This window comes from Idiotropiscis lumnitzeri, chromosome 5, assembly GCF_059441095.1.
Source record: "Idiotropiscis lumnitzeri isolate Australia: NSW breed Sydney's pygmy pipehorse chromosome 5, RoL_Ilum_1.0, whole genome shotgun sequence".
Lineage (NCBI taxonomy): Eukaryota > Metazoa > Chordata > Actinopteri > Syngnathiformes > Syngnathidae > Idiotropiscis > Idiotropiscis lumnitzeri.
The window spans coordinates 9553653-9555984 of record NC_142395.1 but is presented as its reverse complement, the minus strand read 5'-3'; positions in this window follow the sequence as shown (position 1 = coordinate 9555984).

Below are 2332 nucleotides of genomic sequence, written 5' to 3'. Positions count from 1 at the left end.
GATGAGAGAAATACATTTTTAAATCTATTCTCAGTCTTTTTCAGGAATTACTGCACCGTCAATCACATGTTTTTATTAGTTGGTGCCAGAAGGATGGATCCAAGTAAAAAACAGAGACATGGCACAAAGGCGTCGGACTATCACGGCTGAATGGATGTGGGGGGTGGGGGGGGAGTGAGAGGTGTATGATGAAAATGAAAAAGGTTGTCGAGATGAGAAAAGAGAGATGGAAAAGGCTCATCAGTTTTGCTCTCCGTCTTCTCTCACCATGCTATAAAAGAAAGATGAAATGAGAGTGCTGTCGGGTGAAAAATAGGAGCTTTACCTGCCTCCTGTAATGGAACGTGGAGAGAGATAGAATGACGTACATCATTTTTCCCTCACTGAAAAAGCTGTTGACTGTCAAGAGAACAAAAGCATTTGGAGTCAGTATTATATAGGCTGAGCCTGTCAAAGGCTAAGAGGCCTTCACTGGAGCTTTTAGCAGAGTATGCTTCTTTTTTTTTTCAAGAGTAGCTTTCTTTGAGAATATGACACATAGCAATTTGGACCACAGAAAAATCTTCATGGTGTATGTCTGGAGACATTGAAAAGTATATTGTACTTTGCATCGCAAAAGCACCAATCTTGATTTTACAACACAGCATACTCCAGAAAAAGCCTTGCAAATGTTGACTTCTGCACACTGTAACATCTGATGTAAAATGTGCAAATTTGCAAAACTATTCATGGTTTGCATACTTTTATTGAAGTAATGTGGCCAACAAAATTGAAAATAAAACTGGAAAAAATAAATCATTGTATTTATCACATTTGGTATTGGAAGTTGGCCACCTGAGCTGTGCAGAAATATAGAAAAAAAAGTAATTGTAGAAAAAATTGAGGAAACATACAGTAGACAAGATGGGCCATATGAGTCTCGAGCGCACACAGTGAGGTGATGCATGGCAAACAAATGGCCTCATACTGCATGCCCAATCACGCAGTCTCCCTCTCGCTCACACACACTGTCAGAAATCACAGCCTCACACCCAGCTCGCCCACAAAAGTGAAAATGATTGCTTACACTTCCTGTGTTGGGAGCAGATGAAGTGAGTGGAAAAGGACATGAGCAAAAAGAAGCAGGCAAAAATAAAAGGAATTGATTGGTGAGTGAGTAAGATAAGAAGCAAAGATTCTTATCAGCATAGAACCTGCAAGGATAAATTAGTCACACTGCCCACTGGAGCGTAATATAGCAGCATAGTTGTAAAGTTGTCATGTCATTATTTGCATATTAGATATTTTTACACACACACACACAATTAAGCATAGCACCGAGTGGCACATTCCCAAAGTGGTTTGTCATTGTTCTGAGAGTAAGAGTGGGTGTGTGTGAAATGTGCGCGAGTACCAGTGTGAAGCAAAGCAAGGCTGCTGCATCATTGCTTTTGATCTTAGTCCAAAAAGTCTTTAGGGTGTGAAAATAGCGCACAAGTTGGGAACAAGCTGGCTATTTTGGTGAATGTAACAGGGGCGGTTCTAGACAGTTTTACGCAGGGTGGCAGGAGGTTCAGTTTGGAGAACACCTTCACACTAACTCAATCACACACAAGCGCAGGCGCACTTTTCTAATTTCATTTTCGGCATTCCCTGGCAGGTTTATGCATGCCCCGTGAATATGATGGTTTATTATTGAGCACTAATCTAGTCTGTGCAGGCTATGAAATAACAATTCTCCACTCGAGCTGCAACAAACAATTATTTTGCTAGTCTTCCAACTAGTCACTGACAGAAATTGCAATTGGTCAACTAATCGGATCACAAAAATTGCAGCATCTCACGCCAGCAAGCAGCTGCATAACATCCTCATTCAGCCCGGATTCTTTAAGCTATGCACAAATTAATGACAAGATTTGGAAATGATATTGCATTCAACTTGGCTTAAACTCTGCAGTATGGAGCAGCATTCCTGACATGTTTATAAATGATGTTGCAACTTAAATTTAAGGCAATCCAATGACCTTCACATTTAAAGCTGTAAATGTGAAGTGCATTTTAAAATAGAACCAATAATTACTGTATTCAATTTGCACACTTGCAATATATGATGTAAAAATTTTCTGAACATATTTTCACTCTTTTCAGGTGTCAAACATTTTTCATGCAAAAGACAGTGATGGAAAATTAGGAAAAATAACTGCTAAAGAAACCGAAAATAAACACTTTCATATCTTGTGTTCCCGTGATTCCGTTCCAAAATATGTCTGCAGTTGAACCATACTGGCAACTGGGTGGCCACCAACAAAACCCACACCACCACCTTTGCATTTTTTCAAAGTAGAGAACAATC